This window comes from Balaenoptera musculus, chromosome 4 (genome assembly GCF_009873245.2).
Source record: "Balaenoptera musculus isolate JJ_BM4_2016_0621 chromosome 4, mBalMus1.pri.v3, whole genome shotgun sequence".
NCBI lineage: Eukaryota > Metazoa > Chordata > Mammalia > Artiodactyla > Balaenopteridae > Balaenoptera > Balaenoptera musculus.
The window spans coordinates 27493988-27507231 of record NC_045788.1 but is presented as its reverse complement, the minus strand read 5'-3'; positions in this window follow the sequence as shown (position 1 = coordinate 27507231).

The following is a 13244-nucleotide window of genomic DNA, read 5'->3' as shown; positions in this document are numbered from 1 at the left end:
ATACAATGGGAAAAGGAGAGTCTGTTTAAAAAATTATGATGGGAAAACTGGACCACTATCTTACACTATACAAAAAAATCAACTCAATAGGGATTAAAGACGTGAACATAAGACCTGGAACCATAAGACTCTTTTAAGAAAACATGGGGCATAAGCTCCTTGACATCAGTTTTGTTGATGATTTTTTGTATTTGACACCAAAAGCAAAGGCAATAAAAGCAGAAATAAATAAGTGGGACTACATCAAACTGAAAAGTTCTGTACAATAAACGATCAACAAAATGAAAAGGCAACCCATGTAATGGGAGAAAATGTTTGCAAAACATATATCTGATAAGGGGTTAATGCCCCAAATATATTTAAAAACTCATACAACTCAATAGCTAAAGACAACAAACAAAATAAAGTAGGAAAAAACGCACAACCAATTCAATTAAAAAGTGGGCAGCGGATCACAATAGACATTTTCCCAAAGAATACATAAAATAGCCAACAGGTACATGAAAAGATGCTCAGCATCACTAATCATCAGGGAAATGCAAATCAAAACTGCAATGAGGTATCACCTCACACCTTATAATGGCTCTTATAAAAAAGACACAAAATAATAAATGTTGGCAAGGTTGCGGAGAAAAGGGAACTCTCGTGTACTGTTGGGAAAATGTAAATTGGTGCAGCCAGTATGGAAAATAGTGTGGCGATTCCTCAAAAAATTAAAACTAGAATAACCCTCTCATCCAGCAATTCCAATCTTGGTATTCACTAAAGCAAACAAAAACTCCAACATAGAAAGACATCTGCACCCCCTTGTCATTGCAGCATTATTTACAATAGCCAAGACATGGAAACAACCTAAGTGTTCATCAACAGATGAATGGATAAATAAAATGTGCTATATATACACACATGCACAAACAATGAAATATTATTCCACCATAAGAAAGAAGGAAATCCTGCTATTTGAGGCAACATGGGGGCATATGTTAAGTGAAAAAAGTCAAACAGAGAAAGACAAATACTGTATGATTTCACTTATATTCAGAATCCAAAAAACATACGTATCGATACAGAAAACAGATTGGTGGTTTCCAGAGGTTGAGGATGGGGGTGGGCAAAATTGTTGATTGTGGTCAAATGCTACAGACTTCCAGTTATAAAATAAATAAGTCATGGGTATGTTATGTACAGCATGGTGACCATAGTCAATAATATGGTACCGTATATTTGAAACTTTCTAAGAGTATAGATATTAAATATTCTCATCATAAGAAAAAAATTTCTAACTGTGTGGTAAAGGATGTTAACTAGATATATTTTGCTGATCATTTCACAACATGGGCATATATAAAGTCATTATGTCATATACCTGAAACTAATATAATGTTATATGTCGATTACAACTAAGTAAATAAATATCTCTTTTTCAGTCACCCTTTGAGACAACTCTAGAGAACCTGTAGGTTCCTAATCTATCCCCATCTAAAACTGAAAAATGACTAAACTAAGGCTTGGACAATTGAGATATTTCGTTTGAAATCTGTTCCCCATTGACTATGAGACTGTTTTAGGCAGAATTCTAAAATGTCCCTCAAGATTACTGCTTTAGGCAGAATTCTAAAATGTCCCTCAAGATTACTGCTTTCTGTGTACACATTCTGTATAATCCCTAAGAGTATAAATATGATGAGATATTACTCCTGTGATTAGGTTATGCTATGGGGGAGCAGGGGTGGGGGTGACTTTAAGAAAGGAAGTGGGTCTGATCTAATCAGGTGAGCCTTTTAAGAGACAAAGCTCTTCCTGGTGACAGAAGTTGGACATGTGAGAGGGATTTAACAAGAGAGAGATTCTCCGTTGCTGATTTTGAAAATGGGGGTGGGGGACAAATGTCAAGGCATGTGAATAATTCCTAGGAAATATTATCTCCCACCTGACAGCCAGCAAGTAAATGGGGACCTTGGTCCTCCTGTCACAAGGAACTGAACTTTGACAACAACCTGAATAAACTTAGAAGCAGATTCTACCCCAAACTTCCAGACCAGCTTTCAGTCTGACACTTTGATTTTAGCCTTTAGTGAGACCCTGAGCAGAGAACCCAGTCATATGGTGCTCAAACTTCTGACTTACAGAACCTAAGCTAATAAATGAGTGTTGGTATGTAAGCCATTAAGTTAGTAGTAATTTGTTATGTAGCAATAGAAAACTGCTACAAAGGTCTTCGAAAAATTACATAATCATTCTTCTTCTCATCAGTAGAATGAGAGTAATAATAGTATTATGCATTTGTGTTGAGGATTAAATAAAATAATTAAAATATAGCATTTAGTTGAGTGTACCATGAATGTTAATTAATTATTGTGTTGTTTTGAGGATTCAATGAAGTGATACCTAAAAAGTCCTCAGCATAGTGCCTGGTACCTAGTAACCACATAACAATGTTATCAATTTATTATTGTTAGAGATGAAAAACTTGACAGGGACTCTCCTTAGACAACTTAGCATTCCCTGTATTCTTTCATTTGAAACCTTTTAATTTTGACCGAAAGTTAGCAGCCAGTGTGCCATGGCCTTAAAGTGAGCCTGTTTTTTTTCAAGGCACCAAAGGATGGGTTACTAACATCCAATACTTGAGTCTATAAGCAAGAAACTCAGATATTAGAAACTTTCTTCTCCAAGGAAAAGGTTAATTTGGAAACAAGACTGTGCATCATGCATTTTGAGTGGGGTATCTCCATCTGTACTTGGGGTTCATCTATTCTTCGTAAAGATGACTACAACCTGCAATCATATACTGAAAAAGACCCCTCAGATTCTACTTTTATTACTATGACAGGGCGGATGGCACTGTTTTACCATAAACTCAAGGAATGTAACTTAAGGACTTTCCATATCAACAGTATGCTTAGTATCATTTATCAAATCTCTTAAAAAAGATACACAGTAAAGTCTGAATCAGAGAAACATTCTTCCTATTTATTTGTATTTAACCTAGAGAAATCAGGGCATGTCTTTCACGAGGTTGTTATTCCTAAGAATACAAATATAACAGCTTACTTGAAAGACAAACATGGCTGAATAAATTTGGGTTTCTAGAGTTAGAAAAACTATTACATTAAGACTCATGATTGAGTTCACACTGTCTCTAAAGCAAGCACACATTTCAATGTCACTGTCTGCCACCTTACAATAACAGAAAACATCTGTATAATGGACTACAACATTACATGGTGCATTACAATTAGAAATGTGCTGAAGTGGTGGATTGGTTTATTTATGGTCCATGAAATAAAAGATTCTATGAGCTTCTCATGAAAACTTAATAGTTTAAGGAAATAAAGTATTTGAGCACAACAATTACATTTTAAATGATATGATCACTAGAGAAATTTAGAACAGTCAAAAAAGTTGAAATATGAGTGTTAAGAGAAACCCATTACTAGTTGGCTGGAAGTCTTTATTATTGGAGAGGCAAAGAATGACAGAGAATTATGAAAAACTCATCCTGCCTTCTAGGTTCATATAATTTCTATAACAGAGGAACATTTCTCTTCATTGCTCATAAAATCAAGTCTCTGAAAGTTATGGTGAGAGCAAACAGATTTAAAAACCTTGAATTTTTTTTTTTTTTTCCTAAAGAAGAACAGAAAAAGATCTTTGGCCGCGTTGCCATAAAACCTGGCAAGCTTGAGCAGCAGCAATTCATGAACTGTTTCTAATAGGCGTCAAAGTTACCCCACAAAAAAATCTCCATGTGTGAGAGCAAATAATTACAGTTCATGAACAACATGTACTTCATTTCCAGATTACAGGTAATTGTATACACATTTAAATTTGTTTATTTTGCATGCATAATCTCATATTCATGAAGATAATTTAATCATTTGTACTTGATGTGTGGGAAAAATTACGGTGTGTAATCATGCTCCCAGATTTCTCAAAGTTTTGCCCTGCTGTGGGAAAAATCTGTCTTACAAGATAAAAAGCTTTCATTTAACTTTCAGTTATATTGAAAATCAAAAGAACAGCAATAGTCAATGACTTTTTTTAGGTGATATATTGTATTTACGATAGAAAAATCCAACAGATCTTATTACATTTGAAAACTTTGCTATGAACTTCTATGTTACTATATCCATAGAAATCTATTCTATTTAATGTCCTAAAGGCTAGATTTGTAAAACTGAGCTATATTTCCTCTATTTTTTTATTGCACTAAAAAGTCAAAATTAAATTGTCTACTTTTTTTTGGTATTAGAGGAAACTTTTCTTTATTAACACATGATATAAAATACACATTTATAAACAGTTATTGTGTTGAAGTTCATATCTTTTAGATTGTTTTGTATTCATGATAGTTGTTCAAAATGTTTCCACAGGAGACTTATATGCTCTTTTAGTACTGATTGCTGGTTGGTTTTCAGAATGGGTTCAGGTTTCCTCCAAACTAACCTAAAAGACACATGAATTCTGGTAGTCCCTTGATTAAACATGCATCATTTGTAATGATTTTCCACATGATTATCCCAAATAGCCATGGAAGAGCACAGAGCTGTGAACATACAATGGAAAGGGGTCAATGTCATAGTACTATCTGCTGGTGATGAAGACTGCACTGCCCATTTGCCTGTAATGTACAATTTCAGGATATGTAATCATCATGTTATTACAGTCTTGATTTCAGAGAGAACAGTGAGGCTACAGCAAGATATCTGGATTTGAATATATAGCTCAAGAAAACAATACTTTTTTAGTACTTAAAAATATTTTAAAGGGATATTGCTGGACAAGTAATGGATTTGAACTAGCCATGCAATAACTTGGATTTTTAAACTTCTTTTTATTCTTTTGGGCTTGATATCATATAAACAAAATATTATTTTACATCACTGTGACGTCTGGATTAATTAAATGGGGAAGAATCTTCTCTCTGATTTACAGAAAAAAGAAAAGAGAAAGGGAGAAATAATGGAAAGGAAAGATCAGAGGAAAAGGAGGGGGAGGAAATTAGAATTATTTAATTACTTCAAGGCCATTTAAGTGAGGATGTAGAAAACATACACTGCAAAAATCTCATGGCACCGTTAATCTAACACTTATCAATGTCTGTAGGGAACATGTTAATGTATGGGAAGTCAGCCAATCACTGTGCCTCATCATGTGAGGCAGTGGCCTTAGGCAAGTCTTCTAGGGACCGCATATCTGTAGTTAAAGGAAGATGTCTTTTACACTAGTGGATTGGAGGTTAAAATAAAAAAAAAAAAGAAATATATATATATATACCACTGTTTTATGATAATAAACTTTCAGTAAGTGCTTCAAGGACCAGTGACTTTGCAATGACATCATTCCTATACTTAAGATATCCAGTACTTACTTTTAGGTGTAGGTTTTCTTTAGAGAATGCTGAAATCTCTGCCCAGACTCAGTAAAATGCTCCATCACTTGCATTATTAAGCACACAACTGAAAAAAAAGAAGGGGTGTGTAGACATAATTTAGATGGTAAAAATGATAGCCAAGAATTTGAGTTGACACACAACTTTAAAATATTAGGTAAATTAGATCATTTGATTTAAAATTCAACCTGCCCCATTTCCTCTACTCAGATTCCTGATTTCTCTTCTCCTACTAGATATTTTATATAAAAATACAATTTACTTCATCTATGGCTTATTGCCCATCTTTTCAGCTAGAATGTATATTCCTGAAGTTTTTATTTGTGCAGTGACGTGTATGTGTGGGCAGAGTGACTCAATGTTTCATGGATGCTAGAATCAGATTATGGTGAGCAGAGTGGTAACGACTGGGTATGCCATGCCATTTTAGTACTGTTTCTTAATGAGACTTAGTTCCCCCTAAGTATACTGTATATCGTAAAGTCACTCTCTAAAATTTTATTTTTCAACAATGTGAACCCTATGTTCACCATTGTGCATTTAGTTCGAGACAGTGCCTAATAGTTCCTCAATAAATACTTATTAAATCAGTAAATAAACCAAATACTGTAGTAAGACTGTCAAAAGGAAACATAGGATTGATTAAACAAAAACTGTAAAACTGTGAGTTTAATAATTCACAGAGAAGAGAAATAAGAGTGGTTTAGAAAGCCCTCATGAAAGAAGAAAAATTTTTCAAGAATAGGGATTCTATAAATCTTTATATACACTTCTGTAATTTTTTTGGCCTTATCCCTGAATAACTCATATTATTATTTACTGAGAACTTTTCTTTAATTGATCCTAATTTTTATTTAAGTAAATGTATATAAAATCAGTTTTACAACTGGAGAACTGGTATCACTTCTTTTAATATAAGTTAAGAATAAAATGGGCATACATGGTAAAAAAGTGCATTTACTAAGTTCTAGCTAGACACTGTTTCATTCAAAGATCCTGAGCTTGAAGCAGATTAGCAAGTGTTAGAGATATGTTAAAAATAAGCTAAGGTCAAATTTGACATTAGTCAGAAAGACTGAAAAGAGCATCATGCTGTGAGCGAATGCTCTATAATTTCAATTCCTTGTACCACATATAAGCACCACCTGTGCAACCTCAAATCATCTTACATTCCATAGACGGTGCATGCCCACACTTCAGGAAAGGTCTACTAAGCAGCTACTGACAAGACTGTGAAGTACCATGCAAAGATGAAGAACAGGAAACTTTTACTGACATCCTATTATATGTCAAACATTCTGCAAAGTAATGAACATTTGTTCTATAATCCTTCTCTGACTCTATGGTATCTCCTGGTGTGCATAATACCTCTACAGAGTCTCTGTAATTGAATATGATAGAAACAGTGGGTCAAGATTATATTTTATAATTATAATTTATAACTATTTCCTAATTTAATCTCTATTTTTAATAGATTGCATATTGACATGGTACAAAATTCAAAATCCAAATGTTTTCCATGAATGTCATTCCACAATGGCATATAATAAAATTCTCCCTTCCCTCCCTGTCTCCTAGTCATTCAATTTGCCCCTAAATATTAGTTTTAAACAGATGGTAGCTTACAGTATACATTGTTCTATAAATTGCTTTATTCAGTTAACAATATATCTTAAGAATACTCTCAGGGAAAAAAGAAATTTTAGTTAAGAAAAGTGCTTTAGGGACTTCCCTGGTGGCACAGTGGTTAAGAATCCACCTGTCAATGCAGGGGACACGGGTTCGATTCCACATGCTGCAGAGCATGTCCAGGAGGATCCTACATGCCACGGAGCAACTAAGACCGTGGGCCACAACTACTGAGCCCGCTCTCTAGAGCCTGCAAGCCACAGCTACTGAGCCTGCATGCCACAACTACTGAAGCCCGAGTGCCTAGAGCCTGTGCTCTGCAGCAAAAGAAGCCACTGCAATGAGAAGCCCGTGCACTACAATGAAGAGTAGCCCCCGCTCTCTGCACCTAGAGAAAGCCCGCGTGCAGCAACAAAGACTCAACGCAGCCAAAAATCAATCAATCAATAAATTTATTAAAAAAAAAAAAAGCGCTTTAGTGAAAGTAGGATAGGCTACTTAATGACAAAGGAACCCCCCATAATCATTAGCTTAAAAAACAAAGAAGTTATCTCTCATTCAAGAACAGTCCAAAGTGAGCCATCCTAGTGAATTAGTAGCTCTGTGCCACAGAGGCTGGCTGTAACTATGCCATCATATATACATGACTTCCAAGGTCATCCTGATCAGTCCCATTCCAAAGGGTAAGGGATAAAGAGTGAAAGCCAATGGTCAGAGCTTTTCTCTTAATCAAATAAAACAGAGATTACAAATATCCTTTCCATTCACATGCTAATGATAGAGCTTAATCACTTGACCACAGCTAGAAGAAAGAATGGCTGGGAAAAGCAATCCCAGCTGGGTCACCATGTCTCAGTTTTAACTCTATTACTATGTTAGGAGGAAGAATGGATTTTGGTGAACAGCTTGCAAGATACATAATAAATTTATATTTATTGAATAAATAAAGAAATTTCACCCATAATTTCAGAAATATTTAAATTATTTCTATGATACCTTAGATATATAATTAGGTAAGGTTAACTGAGGTTCATCTGAAAAGTTTCAACAAGGATACACAGGCATGTAATTCCTGTTATGATATTAAACATTTCCATCATCCAAAAAAGTTTCCACATCCCCCTTGTAGTCATTCCTCTTCCTTGACCCCTACCTCTGACAAGTCATATACTTTCTGTCACAATAGTTTGGCAATTTTTAAGCATTTCATTTAATGGAATTGTGTAGTATCTTGTCTTTTGTGTCTGGCTTCTTTCACTTAGAAAGATGCTTTTGATATTCATCCACATTTTACAGTGTCTCACCAACTTGTTCCTTTTTATTGCTAGCTAAGATTCAATACTTTATCGTAATGCAATAATTTATAGTATGCACTACAGTTTTTTTTATCCATTTACCAGTTGATGAGCTTTTGAGTTGTTCCCAGTGTTTGTTGTTATTGTGGTAAGAACATTTAACATGAAATCTAGCCCCTTAACAAAATTTTCAGTGTACAATAAAATATTGTTGACTATAGACATGATGTTATATAGCATGCCTCTAGACCTTATTCATCCTGCATAACTGAAAATTTATACCCAATGAGTATCAACTCCATATTTCCCCTTTCCCTCAGCCCCTGTAAACCACCATTCTACTCTCTGCTTCTATGATTTGACTATTTTCAATTCCTCATATAAGTGAAAACATGCAATGTTTGTCCTTCTGTGACTGGCTTATTTTACTTAGCATAATCTCAAGTTTCATTCATGTTGTCACATATGGTAGGATTGTTTAAAGTTTTTGATATTCTGAACAAAGCTGCTAGGAAAATCTGAACACAAGTGTTTTTGTGATGTATGTTTTCATTTCTTTTGGGTAAATATCTAAGATGGTGATTGCTCAGTCATATGGTAAGTGTATGTTTACTTTAAGCTGTTTTGAAAGTGGCTCTTCTGTTTTTCAATCTGCCCATCGATATATGTGAGTTTCAGTTGTTCCACATCTTTATCAACACTTTTTCCCCCTCCTTTTTAATTTTAGCCATTTTAGTGGGTGTGTAATTGTTGTTTTAATGTGCATTTCCTTAATTACTAATATTCAGCATCTTTTAATGTGCTTATTTGCCATCAGTGTCTCTTCTTTGATAAACTGACTCTTCAAATCTTGTGCCCTCTTGTAATTTTTAGAAGATAAACTTTTAAGTGTAAAAAATATAAATAATACCAAGTATTAATAGGATATTAAATCCTCTTGAAATTCATTATTAAGAACAGGATCCCATGTAACTGTAAGAATAAATTCTAGCTAAAGTTTGGACTTTCTAATGATAGATATTACAAATAAGTGTTAACTGATAGCCTAAGCAGAACATATTTGGAAATATGACATACCAAACCTATGGGATGTAGTAAAAGCAGTACTAAGAAGGAAGTTCATAGTGATAAAGCTTACGTTAAGAAGAAGAAAGATCTCAAATAAACAACCTAAATTTAAACATCAAGGAACTGGAAAAAAGAAAGAACTAAGCCCAAAGTTAGCAGAAGGAAGGAAATAACAAAGGTCAGAGAGGAAATAAATGAAATAAAGAATAAAAAGACATTAGAGAAGATCAATGAAACTAAGATATGGGTTTTTTGAAAAGAAAAATAAAATGGACAAAACTTTAGCTATACTTGCCAAAAAAAAAAAAAAAAAGAGAGGACTCAAATAAAATTAGAAATAAAAGAGGAGGCATTACAACTAATGCAACACAAATACAAAGGATCATAAGAGACTGCTATGAACATTAAACACCAACAAATTGGAAAACCTAGAAGAAATGGATTAATTCCAGAAACATAAAACTTACAAAGACTGGATCATGAAGAAATAAACATCTGAATAGACCAATTACTGGTAAGGAGATTGAAACATTCCAACAGAGAAAAGCCCAGGACCAGATGGTCCCCGTGAATTTTCACTGGTGAATTCTACCAAACATTTAAAGAACAATTAATACCAATTTTCTCAACTCTCCCAATAACAAAAAAAAAAGAAAAACAAAAAAAAAAAAAAAAAAAAAAAGGAGGAAACACTTCCAAACACATCTACAAGGCCAGCATTACCCTGATACCAAAACCAGACAAGGATACTACAAGAAGAGACAATTTACAGGCCAATATCCCTGTTGAACATAGATGCAAAAATCCTTAACAAAATATTAGCAAACCAAATTTAACAATACAGTCAAAGGATCATGCACCATGATCAAGTATGATTTATTCCAGGGATGCAAGGATGGTTCAACAACTGCATAATCAATGTGATATACCACATTAACAAAATGAAGGATAAAAATTATATGATCATCTCAATAGAAGCAAAAAAAAACATATGACAAAATATGACACCCATTCATGATAAAAACTCTCAAAAAAGTGTCTATAGAGAGAACATACCTCAATATAATAAAGGCCATATGTGATAAGCCCACAGCTAACATCATACTGAATAGTGAAAAATGAAAGCTTTTCCTAAGATGAGGTGCAAGGATGCCCACTCTTGCCACTTTTATTTAACATAGTACTGGAAGTCCTAGCCAGGGAAATTAGTCAAGGTAAAGAAATAAAAGACATCCAAATCAGAAAGGAAGAATAAAACTGTCTCTATTTGCAGATGACATTATGTTATATAAAGAAAATCCTAACCACTCCACCAAAACACTGTTAGAACTAATCAATGAATTCAGAAAAAGTGCAGGATACAAAAATCAATATACAAAAATCAGTTGTGTTTCTATGTGGAATCTAAAAAATAAAACAAACTAGTGAATATAACGAGAAAGAAACAGACTCACAGATATAGAGAACAAACTAGTGTTTACCAGTGGGGACAGGAAAATGGGGGGAAGGGCAAGATAGGGGTAGGGGATTGAGGTACAAACTACTATGTATAAATAAAAAAGTGACAAGGATATATTGTACAGCACAGGGTACATAGCCAACATTTTCTAATAACTATGAGTGGAGGATAATCTATAAAATTTTTGAATCACTATGTTATACACCTGAAAATAATAAAATATAGTTAATCAACTATACTTCAATACAAAATAAATAGGAGGCATGAGAGAGCTGATTGTCAACTGTGTGTGTTGCCCAACTGTTGAAACTAAGAAGTGCTGGTCACCACCACTGACTTCTGCAGCAAATAGGACTGACTCTAGAAAAAAAAAAAAAAAGTTGTATCTCTATATGCTAACAACAAACTATCAGAAAACAATCTCGTTTACAACTGTATCAAAAAGAATAAAATATCTAGGAATAAATTTAACCAAGGAGGTGAAAGACTTGTACACTGAAAACTATAAGACATTGATGAAAGAAACTGAAGATGACACATATGAATGAAAAGATATCCTGTCCTCATGGATTGAGAGAATTAGTACTGTTAAAATGTTCATACTACCCAAAGAAATTTACAAATTAAATGCAATTCCTATCAAAATTCCAATGGCATTTTTCACAGAACTAGAACAAACAACCCTAAAATTCGTATGGGACCACAAAAGTCGTTGAATAGCCAAAGCAATCTTAAGAAAGAACAAAGCTGGAGGCATCATGCTTTGATTTCAAACTATATTACAAGGCTATAACAGAGGAGTATGGCACTGGCATAAAAACAGACACATAGATCAGTTTAACAATAGAGAACCTGGACATAAACTCATGCTCATATGGTCAATTAATCTACAACAAAGGTGCCAAGACTCTACAATGGGAAAAACCTCATCTCTTTAATAAATGGTTTTGGGAAAACTGGACAGCCACATGCAAAAGAATAAAACTGGACTCCTATCTTACACTATACACCAATATCAACTCAAAATGGATTAAGACTTGAACGTAAGACCTTAAACCATAAAACTCCTAGAAGAAAACTTAGGTTTTAAGCTCTCTTATATTGTTTTTGGCAATGATTTTTTGGATTTGACACCAAAAGCTATAGTAACAAAAGCAAAAATAAACAAGTAGGACTGCATCAAACTAAATAGCTGCTGCACAGCAAAGTAAACCATCAACAAAATAAAAAGGCAACTTATGGATTGGGAGAAAATATTTACAAATCATATAGCTGATAAGGGGGTAATAACCAATATATATATAAAGTTCGTACAACTCAATGGCAAAAGAAACCAAGCAATCCAATTAAAAAATGGGCAGAGGATCCAAATAGAATTTTTTCCAAAGACATACAAATAACTAAAATGTACATGAAAAGATGGTCAGCATCACTAATAATCAGGAAAAGGCACATCAAAACCACAATGAGATATTATGTAACACTTGTTAGAATGGCTCTATCGAAAAAGACCAGATAACAAACGTTGATGAAGATGTGGAGAAAAGGGAACTCTCGTGTGCTGTTGGTGGGAATGTAAATTGATGCAGCCGCTGCGGAAAACAATATGTAGGTTCTTCTAGAAGTTAAAAATAGAACTATCATATTCCCCAGCAATTCCACTTCTGGGTATGTATCCAAAGGAAATGAAATCAATATCATGAAGAGATAACTGCAATCTATGTCTGTTGCAGTATTATTCACAACAGTCAAGATATGGAAACAACCTAAGTGTCTGTCAACAGATGATGGATAAAGATGATGTGATATATGTGTGTGTGTGTATATACATATACACATCTCTATACACAATGGAATATTATTCAGCTATGAGAAAGAAATTCTGTCATTTGCAACAACATGGATGGACTTTGAGTGCATTATGCTAAGTGAAAAAAATCAGAAAGACAAATACTGCAAGATATGACATTTATAGCATCATACAAAAAGTCAAATTCAGAAACAGAGAGTAGAAAACTTGTTGCAGAGAGGTAGAGGAAATTGGGAGAGGCTGGTAAAAGAGTGCAAACCTTCAGCTATCAGATTAATACGGTCTGAGGATCTAATGTAAAACATGGTGAGTATAGTTGATAACACTCTACCTTATAATTGAATTTTTTTTTAAAAGTAGAACTTAAATGTTCTCATCAAAAAAGAAAAGATAAATATGTTATGGATGTGTTAATTAACTAGATTGTGAGAATCTTTCATCAGGTATATGTGTATCAAATCACAATGCAGTTTAAATCTTATAATTTTGTCAATATACCACAATAAAGCCAAAAAAATGTTTGTTATATGTTAAACATATTTTTAACACTAATAATTGCTAAACTTTCGTAAATCAGTTTTCACCATG